We start from the raw sequence: 24,603 nt of genomic DNA on the forward strand, positions 1-24,603 counted from the left end.
ATGTTTAGCTTGGTAAGAGAAACATATCCCAAAATATTAATTTCAAATCCGTTACTGTTTGGTTTTTAATTGCAAAAGTCACATCCAACGTGTGAGATAGTGTAAGAATAAAAGTGTGAAGGAAGCCTTCCTCATTAAGTAACTTACAATTTATGACTCATAGAAGTTTAAGTTACTTACAATGTATACGTAACTCACTGGCACATATCTAATTGCAACACTACTTGATAAGTGCATAATTCATATGACTTTAATGTCCATTCCATACTTGCTTTAGCTATTATTCTTGCATATTTTCGTATTATTACTCTCGTTTTCTCTTATTTGCCTCTAATAGGTGAATCATCCAAAAATGAGCTACAAAGTGCTGAAAATAGCTAAGAAGATAAGTATTCCAAGTATCCAAGTGCCCAAGTCCAAAAGAAGTGGAAGAAGTGCGACGAAAAGGAACAAAAGCTCAAAATCAATAGAAGGGACAAAGACGGATCTTAACTCATTCAAATTAAGGATTTATCATCATCATATTGAATAGAATTGAAATATAAAAAGAATGCAAAAAGAATGAGGTCATTCCGAGTTCGGATGAAGAAGTTGTGGCCAAAACAAGCTTTCATTGAATACCGAAGACAGTAAAGTTCGCGGACGGGTTTCATACTTTAATTCCGAAAATATCTACTGGAATTTGAAGTTCACGGACTGGGTTCGCGAACTTAGCAAGTGGAAAATGTGTATTAACACCTTGGAAAGCCTAAGAGCACGTTTGTTATGTCGTATTTTTGGGTCGGGTTCTTGAAACGAACTAACTACTTGGAGACCAAGCAATGTAAACCTATATAAAAAGGTATTAGTTTATGTAAAATCATATTATCGAATCTCATATCACAAGTTCTACATCAAAACCTAGGGTCTACCTCTTTAGGAGGAAACCACCATTATCATCTTCTTTGTAATATGAGTAGCTAAATCCTTTGTTGATTAAGGATGAGTTCAATGTTCTAAGCGTGAAGCTTTATTATTAATACAAATCTATCGAGAGTTTTAATCATCGTCGTTTGTTTTCGCTATATCTAGGATTTATGATTGATTTATTAGATTGTTTGGAGTGCACGCTAGATTAATCTATTGATCATTCTATTGCTAGTAATGGGTTAGGATATCCGTGTAATTGTTGAATAACCCTTACACAAGTAGAGAACATGAGACCTCGCAGAGAAATTTTGTGGAGCAATCATGTGTGAAGAGAACACTAGTAAGTGGACCTTGCGCTAAGAGTCTAACTGCTACGATCAACCTAAGTTCACATAACTTAAGGCTTCTGATTGGGTTACACCTTGAGTGCGCTACTACTTGGTGGTTCGGTTGGATAGAACTTGGTATGTGAGCGCTTCGGTATCAAGTTACACAAGGAGATTTGGGGATAACACTTCTCTAGTTGTTATTCTATGGTTGGTGATGAATGGTTCTTACGAACGATAGATAAGTAATATAATCCTGTTAACGCTTGGTAACGGTGAAGGATTCCTTAATCATCCCTTTCTTCTTTATTGTATTTTTATTAATATCATAATCAAAAACCCCTTTGTTATTTACTTTATCTTGTTGATCAAATAACCTATCAATTACACAGCTCTCTATGGGAACGATCTCTTACTACCGCTATATTACCTGTTAATTAGTGGGAAATATCTTTATTAACTTGTTGTGCCTACGACAGCGCATACAAATTTTGGCGTCGCTGCCACGGAGCAGTCGCTAATTGATTTGTTTAGCTTGTTTTTTTTTAGATATTTTCTTTTATTTTCTCTTTTGTTCTTGTGAATCGTCATGTTTCCTTACGGAAATAACACGTACGGAGCACAAGATTACAAATACAACAGTGGTAATCAATATGGTTTTCAATCTCATTCATATGACAACTACCAACCATCCTATGGGTATAATCAAAACCAATCTTTTGGATATGATCAATATCCCACGGAACCCTATGGATATTCTCATACATGTCAACAACCTTATGACAGGCATGTAAGTGAACAATCACGAGGATGGAAGGATATTTATGCTTCTGATCAATTGTTTTCTAGTAATGTGCACATGACAGAGAGTTTGGAACTAAAAAGTTATGATACTGAATCAAAACATATTCCTCTTCATCGTGTTTTTCCTTCACTCTTTCCAAAAGAGGAGATTGTGCATAACGGTGGAAAGCGTGTTAACGTCAGAAAACTTTTTAAGCAACACGAGCATCTAGAAAAAGTTGGTGCATCACAAGAGACTCTTGACAAAATTAACAAGGCCATAGACATGGAATTCGAACGCCGTTTTGATGTTGACGATTCTGAGGTTGACAGTGATTCTGATAAAGATGAACCACCTCTCGAAAGTCTTTGCAACAATGATACGATTATTCCAACTCCGGATCATAATAAAGATCCCTCACCTATTCAAAAGGAGGAGATTGGATATGACATATCTATTGCTATAAATGGTGTAACATACTCAAACGAAGAAATTAGGAGTTTCATCAATGAACTAGACGTTTTAGGAGAGGATTCCGATTCCGATAAAGAGGTTGTTGAAGAGATTGAGATTGAGAATGAAACCAAATTGATTGAAGTCGTGGAAGACCCAATTTAGCTAGATAACAATAGTTTGATAGAGGACCACGATATACTTGAGGTAAATAATTCACTGTTAATTACGAATGAGGATCAGAAACAAGGTTTGTCTAATCTTTTGCTTAATTCTATATCTATTGATCCTTTCCATCCAATTGAAGTAGCTTCTCAAAGAGTTGGTAACCCAACTTTTAAGAAAATACCTCATTTAGGATTGGAGTTGTGTGCTTCCAAAGTTTTAACGGATTATTTTTCTTCTAAGTATCCACCACTTGATGTGTTTGATTCGAGTATTGTGCAGGTTCACCAAGCTAAAGAACCTTTTGAAGTTCCCGAGTTGTATGTTCTCTATCCACTTTCGAGTCTCGAAAGGACTAAGTGTGGGGGAAACTTCAATAAAGTAATAGCTTCAATATTTATATTTTTTGCTAATGTTTTTGTGAAGCTGTTATTTCAATTGTAGATTGTTATTTGGAAGGATTACCAAATTTTCAGATTGTTGGTGTACGGACGATAACAATAACGTCGGGCTAACGACGTTAAACAAGCGCTAAATGGGAGGCAACCCATCAGTTTTGTATCTCTATCCATTTTGTTTTTAATTTTATTAGTTTTTCATATCATATCTTGCATTCCCATCTTAGGCTTTACAAATTTCTATACCCATAATGAAAGTTTTGACGAAACAATTCTCGTCAGAAAATTCTGACTGCGCACTTGTTACGAAAACAGCTCTCAAGACTCCAAACGGAGTCCGATTTGAGTGGTTGACCCCAAATTTTAAATAGAACATACATACCTTTCTTTTCCAAAAAGAAAATCTGAATTTGGAGTCTGTTAAGTTGGAGCGATAGGCCTGGATATTTGAGTTTTGGTATTTTTACAAAACGTTTTTCAGATTGCGTGTAAGTCAGTCCGGAGGCCATAAAAGTCAGAACATTTATCTAAATACTGTGAAATTTGTAAACCTTATATAAAAGACGTAGGCGAACAACTTTTGTTTGGGATGGTTTTCCTAGTTCCCTACCCATTGGTACAGTTTTTGAGTTTTTCAGGGCTATTATGTCAGAAATCAGAATTTTCGGTTTTGAACATTGAGGACAATGTTGAGTTTAAGTGTGCGGGAGTAGTTAAGCATGTCTGGAATGCATAAAAAATAAAAAAATAAAAATTTACTCTTTGATTTCTTGCGTTCTTGAGATTTCATCTTTTGGAGTTAATTATGAGCTATTTAGGATGACACTCTAAACCTTTTTAAGGTTGAAACAGTTCTTACAGCTAGAGATTGAGTTCCACTTTATCATTCCACAATCCTTATATATAGTTCATAATTGATTGTGAAACTAAGATATGGTAGTCATTTGAAAGATCTATCCTCGCACTTAATCATTACTGAATCACTTTCTTTTTATTTTTGCAGTTATATGTTTCTCTAAAGTGATTTGGTGGGATCCTGATACTGCCGTGGATGTTGTAGCAAGGTAATCATTGGTTGAGTATTTGAAATCCACATAGACAATTGTCTAACACTCATAAAGAGTGAGCCGGGAAAAAAAAAACATATAAGGCTCTTCTGCGTTATCGACACTAATAAATGATAGGTCCGGAATTTCGGACTAATCATAGTCGATGAAAATAAAAACCTATCATCATTATATAGCAAGTCAAAAAGACTATTGATGAGGTTCTTGACACTTTGGTAGCAGTATGTGTGAAACGTTGTCCCTGTCTCCGTCGCCTAAGCAAGCGTGGAAAGAAGGATTCAAGGCAACTATCATGTACTTGTTGAAAAGGAACATGCGCTTAGAGTATCTAATCATGTGGTCGAGTTAAATGGGTGCTTCTCTCAACTACTGTGCTATAAATAAAGATCCTTTGACGACATTCATACAAGTATTGTGGGTAACATCTTTCACTTCAGTCAACATTTGCACACTTCACTTTTCTATTTCCATTCTCTTATCTATCCATGTGATTTCAGTATGCGAGTGTTGTGAAAAATGTTGCAACAAGTACGATGACTATCTTAGTAGAGTTTTGCAATCAGGTTGAATGTCACACGTAAGTAATTGCTTGTGTGTGATGATTTATTTATTTTTTTGAAAAGAGAAGGATATATTGAAAATAGAAAAGGGTATTTACAGGTTATTTACAGGGAGAAAGAGCTCAACTCCAAACAGATTGAAAGAAACTAAATATCACAAAACCAATATGTTCTCCCATTGGTTAAGAACCTGATTAGCCGAGTATTTTTTGAAAACATCTATGCTGGAACTCCAAAGAATGATGTTTAACTTGACCGCATATACCAGTTCAAACTTGGTTTTGTGTCTCCCATGACGAACTCTATTATCCCTCTCGTTCCACATCTCCCAACAAATCGAAAACGGAATCAGATGCCAAACTTGCCCCCTCCTTATTGTGCTTCTTTCCAATCTCCAACCCTTCATCATCTCATTGAATCCATACGGCATAACCCAGCTAACTTGCAATGTTGCTATAAAAACCTCCCATAAGTGCATATCCCAACTGCAGTGTCCAAACCGATGTTCGATAGTCTCAACTGAGTTGTTACAAAATAAGCAGAAATTAGATTGAATGATCATTCCTCTAGTTTCCAGCATAGCCCTAGTTGGTATTGAGTGATGAAGCATGGCCCAAAATAAAAATAAGACCTTAGGCGGCGCAAGCTTGCTGTTCAAGACAAATTAGCAATCCCAATTTGTATCAACTTCCATTAGTTTGTTGTAAATCCCCTTTGCCGTACAGTCTCCACTCAAGATATCATCTTCCCCTTGAATCAGATTAACATTCGGTATATCATCGCTGATCTCCAAAAAATCAATCCTTTTTGTTGGATTCAACTCTCTATTGAAACTAAAACTCCATCTATCTGTTTTTATCATGGCCACTGAATCAAATTTTTGAGTATTTATCTTATAGAGTCTAGGGTATTTATCCTTAAGCGACCTTTTCTCCAACCACCAGTCGTGCCAAAATCGGATTGAGTTCCCACTTTAACTTGGATATCTACAGCATCAAAGAAATCTGCATTACATTTCAAAATATCAAATCTGCATTTGACCAACCGAATCCTGCACCTGCATAGGCACCAAAAAGTTCTCTTCTTCTTTGGTTTTCTCACAAACAATACGTCTCCACAAATTTGTCTTCTATTTACTGTATCTTCCATGCCATTTAGCCAATAAATATCTATTTACCAGCCTTAAACTTATAATGCCCAAACCACCTTTCTTCTTTGGTTTGTTGATTTTCTTCCAGAAAACCCAGCTCATCTTCCTCTGATCTTCATCTTCCCCCCATAAGAACTTCCTCATAATCGTGTTAAGCCTCTTCTCTATCGACGCGGGCATATAATGCAGATACATAAAATAAGTAGATAAGCTTTCCAGTGAAGTTCTTATTGAAACAATCCTTCCAGCCATGGTTTTAAAAATCGTACGATTCAATTCATTTTGAAGCAGATCGATTTGAATCGCATGGTGGAATCGTTCTTCCACTGAATCGTGTATTCAACCATCATTGACTACGATTCTTGACTAATTCCTAAAGTCAAACATTAGTTTCAAAAATGAAGGGTGAAATGAGGGGGTGGAGGGTCAAACGCAAGACCACCAAAGTCATAACAGTAACCTCTAACCAGTAATCTACTTTGGTTTTTTTGGATTTTTAACGAAGTTTATTTGTATATATTAGATAAAACACCAAAGCTTTGCAAAAGAATGTAGTCTTTATTAGATACTTAGCATAATTCAATATTATTTATAAGAAAATATACGGTTTAATAATCGACCATGAATCTTCGATTCTCGCTTTAATATGCGATTAGATTTACAAAATTAAAAAATGATTCGCTCCGCGATTTACGATTTCACAAACCTAGCTTCCAGCCTTATTCAAAAACTTCCGCTTCCATGGTGCTAACTTCTTTTTCATCCTCTGAATAATGATTTCCCATATTGCTGCACTCCTTCTACCTGAACCAATTAGCATACCCAAGTAAGTTACTGGAAGTGTCTCTATCTTACAACCCAACTCTAAAGACAACTCCTGTATCATGCCATCAGCTCCAATACTCGTCGTTGAACTCTTTTGCAGATTGAGTTTCAAGCCCGTTAACACTTCAAACATACAGAGAATTACAAGCAATCTTCTTAACTCCTCCTTTGATGCATTTTGCAGAATGATTGTATCATCCGCAAATTGAAGATGGGAAATAATAGTACTATTCTCCTCCACCTGAAAACCAACAATCCTTATTTGAGACACCGCTTGATTTAGAAGAATCGAAAGCACTTCAACAACCAAAAGAAAAAGAAAAGGAGACAAAGGATCTCCCTGTCTAATTCCTTTTGATGGCTTAGTTCTGTTCGTAGCTTCCTCATTCACCAAGATTGAGAATTGTGCCCCAGTCACACACCAACTTATCCACTTAATCCACCTCTCACCAAATCCATTCTTCTTAAAAATAACAAAAAGAGAAGGCCAAATGACATTGTCGAATGCTTTTCGATGTCAATTTTACACATAATACATGGAATCTTTTGTCTTAACCTGCTATCTATACACTCATTTGTTATTAAAATTCCATCAAGAATCTGCTTATCTTTAACAAAATCACCTTGAGCGTTAGAAATCAAACCTGGCATCACCACCTTAAGCCTTCCAGCTAGCAGCTTAGATAAAATCTTATAAAAGCTACTTATCAGACTTAGAGGCCTGAAGTCCTTAACCGTTGCTGAATCTTACTTCTTCGGTATTAGTTTCAAAAAGGACATATTCAACCTCCAATACAGCTTTCCTTTAACATAAAACTCATTCACCGCAGCCATAACCTCCCTCTTCAGAATGCTCCAACAATCCTTGTAAAACTCCAGGTTATACCCATCCGGGCCTGGAGCTTTATTTGCACCACACATCTTGATTGCCTTCACCACCTCTTCCTCTTCAAAGACTCTCTCTAGCCAAATCTGTTGAGTGATATCGATACTCCTGCACTGCATGTTCTCAAACGATGGAGACACTGAAGAAGTAGCTGTAAAAACATTTGAATAATAATTATGAATCTCTCCCTTTCTGACGTCCTTGTTGAACACATCCACACCCTCCACCTCCAATTTTGTAATACAATTTCTTCTCCTTTTTCCATTTGCTATTTTGTGAAAGTACTGGGTGTGTTTATATCCCTCCTTAAAACCCTTAACCTTATCCCTTTGGTACGCCATCCTTGCTCTCGTGACTTTAACTTTGTTCAGATTAATCAACAAATTTTCCTTTTCCTTAATCTGAGCTGTATCCAGTGTTGCGTTTTCTTCTAACAAGTTAAGTGCTTTAATATTTTTACTCAGCTCCTCCTCCTCCTTACGTACATTACCAAAAGTGTGTCTGCTCCAGTTTTTAATAAAAAACTTTAAATTCTGCAACTTTCGAAAAAGCACATATCCTGGTGTACCCACAAACTCCATAGAATTCCACCAGACCTCCACCAACTTGACAAACTCTGGGTGATATAACCAATGGTTCTCAATTCTGAAATTTGAATTACTTCGCGCTCCAGGATTCAGCTCCAAAAGTAAAGCATTATGATCCGAAAACGTTCTAACCAAAGCCGTCTGAGTAGCATTACAAAATTTGGCATCAAAAGCAGCACAAACCAGAAATCTATCAAGCATGCATAATGACGGATCATCTTGTCTGTTACTCCAAGTGAAAGCCCCTCCATGTAAAGGCAAGTCGATGATCTCTTGTTCTGAGATAAAGTCATTCAAAAAGTTCATATTTCTCAAATCAGCTCCAGCCCTATTCCTCTCTGCATCGCTTCTAACTGAGTTCAAGTCACCAACAAAACACCAGGGTTCGCTCCACCAATTTCTAATTTCAGCAACATCGTTCCAAAAAGCTTCTCTTGCAGTGAACTCTCATGGAGAATAGACATTTGTTAGAACAAATTTAAAACCATTATTTCTGAACCTGAAAAGACATGAAATGGAATTCACCCCCAGCCTTTTTTCCAGCAGCTCCAATGCGTGGTTATTCCAAACCGTAAGAAGTCCACCACTATTTCCCGTTGATCCTTGTGAAGACATCATTTCCATTCCAAAATCCGCATCATACAACAATTTCCTTACAAACCCTGATGACATGGATACCATTTTTTTTTCTTGAACTGTGCAAATTAAGCACCTGTGCAAGGCTATCAAATCCCTCAAAGAAATTTGCTTGTCATAAGCATTCAGGCCTCTAACGTTCCAATTAATTATTTTAGGCCCCATCTACAACAACTAACTCCCTTGAATTCACTTCCTCCATTTCATTCTGCACAACATCAGTATTATTAGAGTCAATAGAGTCGCAACTATCTTGAGCTCTTTTACCTTCCGCCAGTGCTTTGTATTTGTCTCTATATTTACATTGAATTTCATCAATAACTTCCTTAGCTTGTTGCTCATCCTTTTACTGTATACCACCAAACCTGCTACACAGCTCAAAAACTAGCTTGGAAGTTGAGAAAATAACTTCAATAGAATAAATATTAGCTCCTTGAATATCTCCCAGGTTTATTACAATTTATCTTCCATCACCTTAAAAAGATTAATATCATCAGCCTGATCAGTGTCTCTTGCTGTTTCAATTGATAAAATCTTTCCAGTATTCTTCCTATCAGTTACATGAATAATCATCTGAAGATCTTCCGGAGCCACTGAGTGATTAACCCTTTCACCTGCACTAAAAACCAAACCAGAATTCTTCACTGCCAAAGTAACGGGAACACCAACACCACCCACGTTACCTACAACATCGAATTTTCCATGGCATACTAATGTTAGAAAAACGCTTTAAAAATACCAATTTTTCCATGGACTATGTTTTGATCCCTAGACCTATTTCCCATTAATTGTTTTTTCATTTGAATAGATAAAACAATAGTCCCACATTGACTAAAATCTAAAGAGTTTTAGACTTAAATACCATAGAATTGGCTATAAGGGCATGGCCCTTGGTTCATTAGACTTTTGTGCTTGGAGGGAAGGCCTAGACTAGGGCAAGGTTGCCTTTCCCGTACGCGCGGTGCTTCGCACAGAAGCACGCACGCCGCCGCCGTCCATCCGGTCGGGCTCGGGTTCGGGTGTGGGTGTGGGTTCATTAGATCCTATCTTTTTGCTGAAATTTTTGGTATGTGTTTTCCTGAAATTTTTGGTACGTGTTTTCCACACAAGTAGAAGAATCTACGTGTTTTGTCCTGACTTCTTTGTCTGAACGTGCTTGTCTTGGCTTCTTTGTCTGTACGTGTTTTTTCCTGGATCCCTTGTCTGTACGTATTTGGCTTGGCAGCAACACACTGCTCCATGCCTGACAAAACAACTTTTCTTGCACTATCTTTAACCCAACATTACCAGTATTTCTGTCATAAGCATGGGTTTTCTTTCTTGTTTGTAACTACACAAACACTATATAAGAGAGTAGTTGTAAGCTCAGAAAACACACCACAGAGAAACATCTCTTCTACTCTCCCTCTGTTTTTCTGTAAACATCTCTTCTACTGTTTTAAGTTCTGCCAAGCTCTAAGGGTACCCTCATTGTATGCTACATTTAGGGGTACTAACTGTAGTTGTATCCTGGAGGTGACTCGCCAACTGCTGTAGCATCTCAGAGGAGTGGCAGGCGATATTTCCTTTAGGACAGTGTATCGTATACGTGCCTCTACATTTTCTGTGCATCTCCAGCAACATCGGTTTGAGCTAAGTATCTTCTTCTAAGTTACATTATTAGTAATTTACCCAACATTCTAAAGGCAATATCCTCTTTACTATATTTTGTAACAACATGGGAAAGAGTATTGTAGACAAACCCCCAAAGTTTAGTGGCAAAGACTTTAAACGATGGCAGTCCAAAATGTTATTCTTCTTAAAAGACCAAAGGCTAGATGAAGTTGCCTTAGAAAGACCCTCAAGAAGACTTCATGACCGTGGCTATGAAGATAGACTGGATAGGTGGACTAGGAAGAATTACATGTGCAAAAACCACATTCTTAACTGTCTGGATGACTCCTTGTACGACTTTTATAATGCAAAAGAGAATTTTACTGCTTTTGATTTATGGGAAGCCCTAGAAGAAAAATATCTTGCGGCTGCTGGAAGCAAGAAGTTCTTGGTGGCTAGGTTCCTGGAATATAAATGATGATGATGAAAAGCCTGTTGTAGAACAATTCGTCGAACTCCAGCTACTCATCAACGAAATTCTTGCTGAAGGCATGCATATTGATGAATCTCTACAAGTATCTGCAGTGATTGAAAAGCTACCACCCTCATGGAACGAGTACAAGAGGAGGCTGCGACACAAGAATCGTGAAATCACCATGGTGGAGCTGGGGAAAAAGATCCAGGTGGAGGAACTTCTGTGCTGCAAGGACAAAGCCTGATGCTGAGCAAAGACATGTCAACAAAGCTCATGTCCTGGACGATAATGCTGCGTCAAAGAAAAGGCAGGAGAATCCAGCAAAAATGGTAAACGTAACAAACAACGTAACTCCAAAGGTAACCATCTTAAGCCAAAGGGTGGTGTCTCCAAAAACACCATCAAAGGCGACTGCTATAACTGTGGGAAAACTGGTCATATGGCCAAAGACTGTAGGGCACCTAAAAAGACCAAAAATGATCCTAAACAGAAAAATAAGGCAAACGTAGTAGATGATTCTGGATATTTTACTGGCATGGTGTCTGAAGTCAACCTTGTCTCTAATGTGACCAATGTGAGAGACTGGTGGCTTGATTCTGGAGCCACTAGGCATGTCTGTAAGTTCAGAAATGCTTTCTCCTCCTATAACAAAGTAGGAGACGATGAGAAATTGTTTATGGGAAACTCTTCTACCTCTAAAGTGGTAGGAAAAGGCAAGGTTGAATGAAGCTCACTTCAGGAAAAACTCTCGCATTGAATGACGTGTATCACGTCCCGGACATATGCAAGAATCTTATCTCAGAAACCATCTTACTTGGGAAAGGTTTTAAATTTGTAGCTGAGTCTAACAAAGTTGTAATCTCTAAAGGTGGTGACTTCGTAGGAAAAGGATATGTCACTGAAACATGATTAAGCTTAGTGTACTTTCTTTGAACTTGAATGACAATGCATCTTCTTCTGCTTATGTTTGTGACTCCTCACATGTTTGGCATGATAGACTAGGACATGTTAATTTCAAATCATTGAAAGACTTGCTAAATTAGGATGCATTCCTAAAATAAACTTTGAAGAGGTCATAAATGTGAAATTTGTGTTGAATCTAAATATGCTAGAAAACCCTTAACAAAAGGTTGAACGTAGTACAACTCCCCTAGAATAATCCACTCGATTTGGGAGATTTGAAATCAACACCAACTAGAGGAGGTAAAAAATGGTACATCACTTTTATAGATGATCACTCAAGATACTGTCAGGTTTATCTTCTTAGAAGTAAAGATGAAGCCTTAGACGCTTTCAAATTATATAAACTTGAAGTAGAAAACCAAAGAGGTGTTACTATTAAAACTCTTAGGTCGGACCGAGGCGGTGAGTATGTGATACCTATAGGAGAATTCTGCAAACTTAATGGCATCATTCATGAAACTACTGCACCTTCTTCACCTGAGTCGAATGGAGTAGCTGAAAGGAAAAACCGAACACTCATAGATATGGTGAACGCTATGTTAGCTAGTTCAGGGCTACCTTCGAACCTGTGGGGGGAAGCAATTCTCTCTGCTTGCTATATCTTGAACCGAGTTCCATTTAAGAAATCCGACAAAACTCCATATGAGTTATGGAAAGGAAGACAACCGTCCTATGCATACTTTAAAGTGGGGGGTGTTTGGCCAAGGTGGCCACTCCTCGTTCCAAGAAAACCAAAATAGGACCTAAAACTGTAGATTGTGTTTTCCTAGGATATCCTGAGCACACTAGTGCTTATAGGTTCATGGTAATTGGTGAGAACACCATAATGGAATCCAGAGATGCAGTGTTTTTCGAACACATTTTCCCTTTAGGGTCTGGACCTCATAAAAGGGTCCGCGATGATCTCTCAGATGTTCCTTCGACTAGTCAACCCCCGTCTCTAGATGCTGAAACCGAACCTAGAAGAAGTAAGAGGGTCAGAACCGAGAAAGGTTTCGGTCCAGATTTTGTGACTCTTACGGTAGAGTCTGAACCCCAAACCTATAAGGAAGCTATGACTTCTCCGGAAGCTCCCTTCTGGGAAGAAGCTTCAAATAATGAGTGGGATTCCATTCAACAAAATGAAACTTGGGAGCTTGTAGACTTACCTCCTGGTAGTAAAACCATAGGTTGCAAGTGGGTCTTCAAAAGGAAACTTAGAACAGATGGAACTATAGAAAAACACAAAGCTAGGTTGGTAGCTAAGGGGTACAGACAACAGGAAGGATTAGATTTCTTTGATACCTATTCACCGGTCACTAGAATCACTTCTATCCGGATGCTGATTGCTATTGCTTCTATTTATGATTTGCATATACATCAGATGGATGTTAAAACTGCTTTTTTATATGGTGAATTGAATGAAGAAATTTATATGGACCAACCTGAAGGTTTTGTTGTGAAAGGTTTGAAGATAAAGTATGCAAACTGAAAAAATCTTTGTATGGTTTAAAACAAGCACCTAAACAGTGGCATGAAAAATTTAATCATGTAATGATATCTAATGGCTTCAAGGTTAATGAATCTGATAAATGTGTTTACATTAAATCTGTGGATGATTCTCATGTTATTGTGTGCCTATATGTTGATGATATGCTCATATTAGGTAGTAACCTTGATAGTATTAATACCACTAAAAGCATGCTTAACGAAAACTTTGACATGAAAGACTTAGGCCCTGCTGATGTAATCTTAGGATGAAAATCAGAAAGATGTCTGATGGATATAGTCTTAGTCAATCTCATTATGTTGAAACTGTGCTTAAGAGATTTAATCATGAAAATGCTAAACCTGCAACTACTCCTTATGATCCCAATTGTAAATTGAAAAAGAACAAGGGTGAGGGTATTTATCAACTTGAGTATTCTCGTGTTATTGGCAGTCTTATGTATTTAATGAACTGTACAAGACCTGATATTGCCTATACTATGAGTAGATTAAGCAGGTACACTTGCAACCCTGGGCAGGATCACTGGAATGCTCTCTACAGAGTTCTACGGTACCTGAGAGGAACTTCAAACTATTGCTTAAGTTTTGGGAAGTATCCTGCTGTGCTAGAAGGGTATTGTGATGCTAACTGGATATCAGACTCAGATGAGTGCAAATCCACTAGTGGGTACATCTTCACACTTGGTGGTGCGTCTGTGTCATGGAAGTCTACCAAACAGACATGTATAGCCCGATCCACCATGGAGTCTGAGTTTATAGCCTTGGAGAAAGCTGGAGAGGAAGCTGAATGGATACGAGGTTTCCTGGATGGAATTCCACTCTGGCCCAAGCCTGTGTCTTCGATCGCAATCTACTGTGACAGTCAAGCTGCTATTGGATGCGCAAAGAATAGTGTATACAACGGAAAGTCTATACATATTCAAAGAATACACAAGACAGTGAAACAACTACTCTCTACTGGCATCATCTCTATAGACTTTGTAAGGTCTAAAGAGAATATTGCAGATCCTTTGACGAAAGGGTTATCTAGAGAGGTAGTTAGATCCACATCGAAGGGGATGGGACTCAAGCTCATAGAATAAATCTCCATAAAGGACACTCAACCTTGTGAATGGAGCTCCAAGATCAATGTTCAATTGGATAACTAATTTTTGGTGATGTCGAGAGAGAGCATTATCTTTGTCCCTCCCTATGGTGTAACCGTATGATAGTGCTGCCTGCATGTTTTAGGATGATCTGTCAAGATCTTAATGAGTTCCATGGCTTTGCTTAAAGCGGAGTGTGGCAGGACACTCTTAATGGACTCACCTATGTGGATGTTGGAAGTGGGGCCGCTTCCTATGAGAATTTGAGCTTTTTCTCTAGAGACATTCATTAAGTCCGGGATTTATCCCACGGCCAAAACGGGCACAACGGCAAGAGCTTGGAAGCTTTCTTTGAGACATCAAAGTGTGGTTGTTATTTCTGAATTGCACTCACTGTTGACGGTTCAAGACATTGTGTTCACCGTAACAACAAGCAGTTCCGGTAACCTCTCACTAAGTTAAGGTTCAATCTCTGGGACACCTTAGCCTAATATTGATGTATTATGTTTTCTCGTATTTCGTCGATATGTTTTATCATTCATATGGGGGATTGTTAGAAAAAACGCTTTAAAAATACCAATTTTTCCATGGAATATGTTTTGATCCCTAGACCTATTGCCCATTAATTGTTTTTTCATTTGAATAGATAAAACAATAGTCCCACATTGACTAAAATCTAAAGAGTTTTATTCTTAAATACCATAGAATTGGCTATAAGGGCATGGCCCTTGGGTCATTAGAATTTTGTGCTTGGAGGGAAGGCCTAGACTAGGGAAAGGTTTCCTTTCCCGTACGCGCGGTGCTTCGCACAGAAGCACGCACGCCGCCGCCGTCCGTCCGGTCGGTCGGGTCGGGCTCGGGTGCGGGTGCGGGTGTGGGTGTGGGTTCATTAGATCCTATCTTTTTGCTGAAATTTTTGGTACGTGTTTTCCACACAAGTAGAAGAATCTACGTGTTTTGTCCTGACTTCTTTGTCTGAACGTGCTTGTCTTGGCTTCTTTGTCTGTACGTGTTTTGTCCTGGATCCCTTGTCTGTACGTATTTGGCTTGGCAGCAACACACTGCTCCATGCCTGACAAAACAACTTTTCTTGCACTATCTTTAACCCAACATTACCAGTATTTCTGTCATAAGCATGGGTTTTCTTTCTTGTTTGTAACTACACAAACACTATATAAGAGAGTAGTTGTAAGCTCAGAAAACACACCACAGAGAAACATCTCTTCTACTCTCCCTCAGTTTTTCTGTAAACATCTCTTCTACTGTTTTAAGTTCTGCCAAGCTCTAAGGGTACCCTCATTGTATGCTACATTGAGGGGTACTAACTGTAGTTGTATCCTGGAGGTGACTCGCCAACTGCTGTAGCATCTCAGAGGAGTGGCAGGCGATATTGCCTTTAGGACAGCGTATCGTATACGTGCCTCTACATTTTCTGTGCATCTCTAGCAACATCGGTTTGAGCTAAGTATCTTCTTCTCAGTTACATTATTAGTAATTTACCCAACAACTAAGTCTATGGGATCACCAGAACAAATGGGAACTACTCACCTCCCTCAATCCGCAAGCCCAAAGATTCAGCTGCCAGTATATTGTCAATTAACTCCAATCTAGCTGATGTGGGGACTTCACCTTCACTTCCAACATCTTCTAGCACTTGGAATCTATTAACAGAAGATATGATAGTTTTATTTTGAGACAATGAGCACCCACCTCCATTATTCTCAAATACAAACCTATCGACCTCCCTCTCATGGCCAACACTGCACTCACCGGCACGTAAACCAGAAGAAACAGCCTGAGTAGCATCAAATTCCTCATTCACTCTAACTGTATGAGATCCACTGTGGACACTCAAGTTGTTTTTATTTTTGTTTTTGTCTGACTTGTCAGACAATCCAACTTGAGTTCCTTTGCTGAGCTCGTTGGAGACCGATTCATCGAGTATTACTGATTTAACCCCTGAAATAGCGGGACAATTTGATTTTGAATTTAAAACTTCCTGTTTTTTGTCAAAATCAATTATCATTTTGTTATATTCCTCCAACGTCGCCCTTTTTCTAGGATCAAAATTGAAATCCCATTCAATTGAAACCGCCCATCTTTGGTCACCATCTTCAACCATAAGAACCTCCAGAATATTTGAGAAATCTCCCTTGACATTGATCCTGAAAAATCTTGATCGTTTTCCTTGCAAAGAGATTGGTTGCTACCTCAATCAAACCTCCCAATGGACTTGAAAAGCTTAGAATTCCAGTGTCTCTGTGGAATGCCTCGAATCTTTAACCACTTCCCAAACTTAATCATTGCTTGTAACGGAATGATTGTGTTTGAAAATGAACTGTGATTTGAGTCTTCTTCATCCACGTCTGCAAGATCAGTAAGTTGAGAAATATGGACCACAGAATTATCCACATTAAGTTTCCTCGGCTTCCAAATGTCAAGCCAGTAATCTTTAGGCAGTTCAATCCTTGCAGTCTGCTCATCAATGATCTCCATATCAATGAACGAGTCCCACTGCATTTGCATTCTAATCTCTCTTTCCACCCTTTTCCACCTAACAAATCTATCTACACGAACAATTCCTAGATACGCCTTCCTCTGAGTGGGTTTCAATGGTAAAGTCATCTCAAATTCAGATCTGGATGGAACTAAATAACATATGCAAGCTAATTATTTAGCTACTACTTTGTGTCTATCCTTAGTGGTTCTTCCAGGCGAGAAATTGGAGGTTTTTTTGTGGGTATACCTCATGTAAGCCCTCACGAGACTATAACTCGTCCACTACCTAGGAGTTTAAAGGCTTGTTATTCATGCTAAGAGTAACCGTATCCTCACGACATGGAGTTGTTGTATTTATGATTAGTTTTATTTAGTTTTCTCGAGGACTATAAAAACCTAAGTGTGGGGGAATTTGATAAGTGCATAATTCATATGATTTTAGTATCCATTTCATACTTGCTTTAGCTATTATTCTTGCATATTTTCGTATTATTACTCTTGTTTTCTCTTATTTGCCTCTAATAGGTGAATCATCCAAAAAGGAGTTACAAAGTGCTGAAAAGATATAAGAATAGAAGTATTCCAAGTATCCAAGTGCCCAAGTCCAAGAGAAGTGGAAGAGGTGCGACGAAAAGGAGCAAAACGCTCAAAATCGATAGAAGGGCCAAAGACGGATCTTAAATCATTCAAATTAAGGATTTATCATCATCATCTTGAAGATAATTTAAAGATAAAAAGAATTCAAAAATAATGAGGTCATTCCGAGTTCGGATGAAGAAGTTGTGGCCAAAACAATATTTCATTGAATACCGAAGACAGTAAAGTTCGAGGACTGGGTTCGCGAACTTACCAAGTGGAAAACGTGTATTAACATCTTGGAAATCCTAATGGCACGTTTGGTTTCATTATGTCGTATTTTTGGGTCGGGTTCTTGAACCGAACTAACTACTTGGAGACCAAGCGATGTAAACCTATAAAAAGGTATTAGGTTATGTAAAATAATATTATCGAATCTCATATCACAGGTTCTACATCAAAACCTAGGGTTTACCCCTTTAGTAGGAAACCACCATTATCATCTTCGTTGTAATATGAGTATCTAAATCCTTTGTTGATTAAGGATGAATTCAATGTTCTAAGCGTGAAGCTTTATTATTAATACAAATCTATCGAGAGTTTTAATCATCATCGTTTGTTTTCACTATATCTAGGGTTTATGATTGATTTATTAGATTTTTAGGAGTGCACGCTAGATTAATCTATTAATCATTCTATTTCTAGTAATGGGTTAGGATATCCGTGTAATTGTTGAATAACCCTTACACAAGTAGAGAACATGAGACCTCGCAGAGGGATTTTATGGAGCAATCATGTATGAAGACAACACTAGTAAGTGGACCTTGCGCTAAGAGTCTAACTGCTAGGATCTACCTAAGTTCACATAACTTAAGGCTTCCGATTGGGTTACACCTTGAGTGCGCTACTTTTAGAGCATTTCTCGGTCGAACTCGCATGCGTTGCTATCTCAAGCATGTTTGTCAATATTAGTGATCAAAACTATAAGTCTTGATTTCTAGTCTATTATAGATAAGTCTCGGACTAGGATAGAAAGTGTAGTTGAGCTCAAGGACTTCATGGCGATTCATCATACAAGTAGAAGAACTACTCAAAGAATCGGTGGAACTTCTCGACAAAAAGGTTAGTGAAGACTTGAACTTATCTATCACTCAAAAGTCTATCTACTCTATCTCCTACTCTTTGAGACAAGAAGTCGTATGCTATATATATACTTTGATTATACACATTTCGTATTTCGATCCGAGCATACCTCGCCTATCTACATTTCGAAATATGTGTTGGTAAGCTTTTCGCTTCGATCAAGTTTATCTTTACCTAGTGACAAAAGTCATGATATGTTTCAATCATCTTGAGAATTGCTTTAACGAGAAATGGTGTAACAACTGTATAACGTCCTCTAAGAATGTTTCAATGATTGAAATGAGAGTTTCAGGTTATATAACCAATGGTGGACATAAGAATTGTTGTGGAAACACATTTGTGTATAAGTCTTATTCCTTGAACCAAAATTTGCGAACTTTGTTGATCAAGAGAACCGGAAGAATGGCGTGAGCCAAGTCCGTGAACTGCCGAAGTTCTCAAACCCGAGAATTTCTGTTGGAGTTAACAAACTATTTGCGTGAAGCTAAGTCCGCGAACCGGCGAAGTTCTCATACCCGAGAATTTCTGCTGGAGTTTGTAAACTCTTCCCGGTAACTTAAGTACGCGAACCTAGTCTGCGAACTTGAGAAGGTTATATATCTGAAGATGATTTCTGAACTTAAACTTAAAAAGACTAAGGAATGCAGTTTGCAAACCGTGGCTATAAAATTTCATGAACCGATTCAAGTGAATCAAATCATCTTTGCTTCAATTGTGTCTTGTGCAGTACATGAGATTTCCTTGCAGTTGAACAACTCTCTAACTAGTTCATCTTGAAGTCATTTGAACTAGTTATGGTAAAGAAGAACATGGTTGATATGAAATTCTCATATGGATAACCATTTGGTTAACTATTATTGAACCAACAAGTGCATACGTTTGGGTACGGTTAACAAACCTAGAAACGTGCATTGTCAAGTGTGTGTAACAAGCTAAGTTTTCGATCTAACGGTTGAGAAATATTAGCTTGAATCTAAATCAGGTTTTCATCTAACGGTGGATATTAATTGCTTTGTTACAAAGGTAACTTAATTGCAAACCCTGATTTGAAAGACTATGTAAAGGAGACATCTAGTATTGTGCAAAACTAATCCCCACACCTTACGTGTGATACTAGTTTTCGTGCTAGAGTCGTTTCTCCTTTAACCTTTGGTTTTCTTCTTCTAAAACCAGGTTAACGACTTAAAGACTTCATTGGGATTGTGAAGCCAGACCGATACTACTTTTATCATAGTTGTGTGATCTGATCTTGCATCTTCTATCATACGAGTACAATCAGATTGATTGGCTTGAGATTGATATCTCCGATAGGCGAGATATAAAAAGTAGTCACAAACATCTTCGTCTCATTTGTGTGATTCCGCAATATCTTGTTTCGCTACCATTCGATTAAGATTGTTGTGAGGTGATTGATAACTCTAGGTTGTTCTTCGGGAATATAAGACCGGATTATTAATTGGTTCCTGTTCACCTTGATTATTATTAAAAGACGGAACAAAACCTTTAGGGTTTATCTGTGGGATACAGATTGATCAGACTTGTCTGTGTGAGACAGATTTGTTTATTGTCAAAGCCTGTGATTTTGGGTCGTAGCAACTCTTAGTTGTGGGTGAGATCATCTAAGGGAATCAAGTGCGCAGTATCCTGCTGGTATCAGAGGCGTAGGGAGTACAACTGTACTTTGGATCGGTGGGAGACTGATTGAGGTTCAACTACAGTCCAGTCCGAAGTTAGCTTGGAGTAGGCTAGTATCCGTAGCGGCTTGATACAGTGTGTGTTCAATCTGGACTAAGTCCCGGGGTTTTTCTGCATTTGAAGTTTCCTCGTTAACAAAATTTCTGGTGTCTGTGTTACTTCAATTTCCGCATTTATATTGTTTTATCTTTATAATTTAAATAATACAGGTTGTGCGTTAGATCACCAATTAGAGTAATTCGACCTTTGGTTGTTGATTGTCATTGATTGATCCTTGGATACTGGTCTTTGGTACCATCCAAGTTATTCCTTGTGTTTGATTAAAGACTCGCTGATTTCTATTAGCTTGAGTAAATCAAAACAAGAGAGAGATATTAACTCCTTGAGATACTTTTACCTATATTGAGTTTGACTGTCTAGTTGATTCTCTAGAAAGTATTTCGGATTTAGTCCATAAAGATTACTAAGAGAAATATTGGGTGGTGTTGTTAGACCTCCGCTTTTTCAATTGGTATCAGAGAAGGCAAACACGTTCAAGACCTTACAAGTCTGTGTTTGTAGCGATCTGACTATATGGACCACAAAATATCAATTGACGCCTCACCAGGTTTAAAAACCAATCGTAGAAAAAAGTCTGATAAACTGGTTACTCTTCAAAGAGGGTTGGATGAACAAATCCAGATCAACTCTGGTCTTGTTGCAGAAATTGCACTTCTTAAGGATTTGTTTCCTGGTAATAGTCCCTTGATGGATCTGAGTAACTCCAGTTATTCCTATTTAAAGAATAGTCGCAAATCAGATGGTAAACAACGATCAAATGTTGTGAAAACTGATATGACTAGGAACCACTCAGACAAACTGCAAAGTATTGGCCAGTGTTGATGTTGTGATCCCTTCAATCACATTCAACAAGTTAATATGTCTTTTGAAATGAGTCTGACTGTTGCGAGTGATCCTTGTAAGAAAACTAAACAACTTTTTGTTACTCTAAAAAGACATACAAAACTATCAGGAAATTCTAAACAGAAAAGTACTGATAGTATGGGTACCTTTGCTTTAAGTCCTACATCTCCCTTTCAATGGTTTCTTGACAGTAGATGTAGTTATTTATTACATATGATAGGCGATTCTCCATGGCGTGTGTCATCTATCGACTGTGAAGGTGGAAGAGATACTATAGCCAAAACAAAAGGACAACTTCAAAATATGTGCAAGTTTGGTTATTATCTTTCACAAGTAGAACCAGGAAATTCTGATAAAACTCTGAACGATCTCCTTTGGGTGAATGCAATGCATGAAGAGTTAAATCAATTTCAAAGACAAGACGTGTGGGATCTTGTACCATGTCATTCCAATATCAATATTATTGGTTCTAAATGGGTATTCAAGAATATTCTGATAAATTAGGCACAACTGTCAGAAACAAAGCCAAACTTTTCACTCAAGGATATTCACAGATTAAAGAATTTGAGTTTGACGAAACCCTTGTCCCCGTGGGATGCCCTGAGTCCACTCTACTTTTGTTAGCTCATGCTTATTTTCCTAAGGACAAGCTGTTTCGAATGGATAATCGTCATAGGTCCTATGAGACGAGTATTTCTAGAATCAAAAGGAGGAGGATTCATGCTCACACAACAAACCTTGAAAATTCACGATGTGATAAACAAGGGGAGCTTTTGGCTCACAACGTCTCTATCTAACTCCATAGACGTTCGCATCCTCATATTTAACTTGAGAAAATGGATTTTGCGTCTTTTTGGCTCAAGTAGTATTTTCTTGGTTAAAAAGTTTTGTTTAAAACTATATAAATAATGAACTACAAAAGTCTTGTTGTCTAGGGTTTTAGTTGTTCGTAAACTTTGTGTTATTTCTCAAAGGAATACTATTTCATGGCTCCTGTAACTAGAGGCAGCACAAGCAGGGATGCAGTTGAAGCAGCTAATGTATGTCGGTGTACACGAATTTCCTCCACAAGGGTGAAGAAAGTGAAGGATGCAATTATGGTAAAGGTCATTCCTCAAACTGGTTTTTGTCCTTTTATCAAAGTGATGTTAACTTCAGGAACCTGGTAAAAGAATTCATCAGCAAAAGAAACGATTTAAAATCTCAAATCGCTTCGTCTTTGGAATAACTAATTCACTATGAACGGATGTTGTATTTAACAAAAAACACCGTACGTAAACTGAAAAGAGAACTTAGTAAGTTGACAGTTATTTCCAAAGAGTTGGAGGAATTGAATGATCCCATTATCAATGGTTTTTTCAACAACGAGAAGGAATTCTCTGAAGAGGCATTGGGAAAGCTTCATGTTGCCTAGTATGTCTTCTTTTCTGTTTGGTTGGAAGAATAACTAGTGCTTTGAATAGCAATAATTGTGACTACACATAACTATTATTTTTCATTTTTTTTTTAGGTTTATTGGTTTAAATTCTAAAAAATATTTGGAGGATGATGTTTTTGCAGTATTAATCTTTATGATTTGTTATATTGCAATTTGTTATGTGATTGGTGTTTACGTCCGTGAACTATGTTTGTCCCATACTTTGTCAAAAGTAAAGTCGTTCGTGTTCGGTATTCACGTATTGGTAAAAGAATGAATGGACTTTTTACAAATACAAAAGTTAATCCTATATTGTCAAATATTTGATGGAAGATAGGTTAAAAATCTTTTGTTTTCAAGGATTATGTCTATTAATATCGTTATGCAAATAGTGATGGGAGGATAGAATGAATCCTTGTGTATTCCGCAGTATTGATCATCCCTGATCCATATTTTATGTATTACTGTGAGGCTTCGTAATGCATCTTATCTTGAGCACTATACAACCAAGTTGATTTTTTAGCTTAGTTGATGTTCCGTGAGGTATTTTATGTCGAGCATATTGAAATAAATTAATCATCTTGTTTGGTTATTTAATTATTGCTCCGTAAGTTTTCTTATGTCTAGCAAAATGACAATTAAATTGATTACTTTTGTAATTAGTTTGGTTGTGTATTCCAATTAGATTAATTACGGGTTCTATTGTAATTAATATAGTTGAGTATTTTCGTGTCTCCATAAGTTCTCTTATGTTGAGCACAATCAGTTGATTTGATCACTTTTTGTGTTTAATTTGATTGTGTATTCCAATTAAATTAATCATGGGTTTACTTGTGATTAATTTGATTGAGTTTTTGGATATAGAAAATCATTCTTATGGTTTTTGGTGTCCAATAAAAATCCTCTTTTCTTTCGAAATTAAGGTCGCTTTTGTTGTTCTTTCGGGAATGACATCAAATGGGGGAGAGTTCTTTTGAACTTGTGCTTAATGGTCATATCTTGAGGGGTGTGCGGCTGTGGAATTTTAGAGGGGTTATCTTGTATCTTTAAACTCCTTGATGAATGCATTTAGCTTCAGCTTTATGATTGCATCTAAATTAGTTGGTATGTATTTTTCCTTTTGTCATGAAATGTCTCTTTCGGAAATTTCATTATGATCCCGTTCTTGTACCTTTGCCAATTTTATTGACAAAAAGGGGGAGAATTAATATGTAGTTCATACTACAAATACATTTGGTTTTCGGATCATTGTGTAAGGGGGAGTGGTTTCCATGTGAGATGCAGTATTGACTAAGGGGGAGTGATACATATCACCATAGTATTATTGTTGAAGTTGTGATACAAGTAAACTTTGACGCTGTGTAACAATACTATGACACTGTATAACAATGATCGAGAACTATGTTTTCTCATTGTTGTAGCTACGGATCTTCAACAACAGTGATGCTAAACTTACAACCTTTGGGATCATTGGAGTACTTGGAAGTGACGCAGATTTCGAGGAATGTTGAAGATTAGACATGTGGAATAGGAGCTACTAAAGTTTTTTTTATATTTTTTGTATTCCATATGTATTGATAGTTTTGTCACTAAAATTGACAAATGGGGAGATTGTTAGAGCATTGCTCGGTCGAACTCGCATGCGTAGCTATCTCAAGCATGTTTGTCAATATTAGTGATCAAAACTATAAGTCTTGGTTTCTAGTCTATTATAGCTAAGTCTCGGACTAGGATAGAAAGTGTAGTTGAGCTCAAGGACTTCATGGCGATTCATCATACAAGTAGAAGAACTACTCAAAGAATCGGTGGAACTTCTCGACAAAAAGGTTAGTGAAGATTTGAACTTATCTATCACTCAAAAGTCTATCTACTCATCTCCTACTCTTTGAGACAAGAAGTCATATGCTATATATATATATACTTTGATTATACACATTTGGTATTTCGAGCCGAGCATACCTCGCCTATCTACATCTCGAAATATGTGTTGGTAAGCTTTTCGCTTCGATCAAGTTTATCT

The sequence above is a fragment of the Papaver somniferum genome, chromosome 4, assembly GCF_003573695.1.
Source record: "Papaver somniferum cultivar HN1 chromosome 4, ASM357369v1, whole genome shotgun sequence".
NCBI classification, from domain to species: Eukaryota; Viridiplantae; Streptophyta; class Magnoliopsida; order Ranunculales; family Papaveraceae; genus Papaver; species Papaver somniferum.